General features: G+C 36.5%; 1 protein-coding gene across 1 annotated transcript in view; it reads left to right on the top strand.

Annotated features, from left to right (window-relative positions):
• The window catches only part of LOC107694983 (A disintegrin and metalloproteinase with thrombospondin motifs 20-like), a 139,308-nt gene that overhangs the window by 72,915 nt on the left and 66,051 nt on the right, over positions 1-342 (top strand). The window lies entirely within an intron of this gene.

Here is a 342-nt window from a genome sequence, read left to right as displayed (position 1 = left end):
GTTAAAGGTGCAATAGGTGATTGTCTTCAGAAACATTTTTTGTTATGCTGGTTGAAAGTCTCTTCACATCCCGATGTGAATCATTAAGTTAAGTGGTCTAAATGCATTTATCTGTATTTATATATTATGTGGAAGGCGTAGGACCAAGAAATGCTCGTCCAATCAAAACGCTCGGTCCGTGTGTATATGTGTGTGAGTGTGTTTAATTTAATTTTTAAAAGTTTTTAAAACCATGGTTTGTGCACAGTTAATTTCTGGTCACCTGATAATGTCATCTCTGATATAATGTGTTTGTGTGTTTTTAGCACTGCAGGCACGGCATGTGTGTGAATAAGGAGATGG

Source organism: Sinocyclocheilus anshuiensis, unplaced genomic scaffold, assembly GCF_001515605.1.
Source record: "Sinocyclocheilus anshuiensis isolate Anshui unplaced genomic scaffold, SAMN03320099.WGS_v1.1 scaffold923, whole genome shotgun sequence".
Lineage (NCBI taxonomy): Eukaryota > Metazoa > Chordata > Actinopteri > Cypriniformes > Cyprinidae > Sinocyclocheilus > Sinocyclocheilus anshuiensis.
The sequence above is the reverse complement of the archived record's forward strand: the minus strand, read 5'-3'. Positions and strand labels throughout refer to the sequence as shown.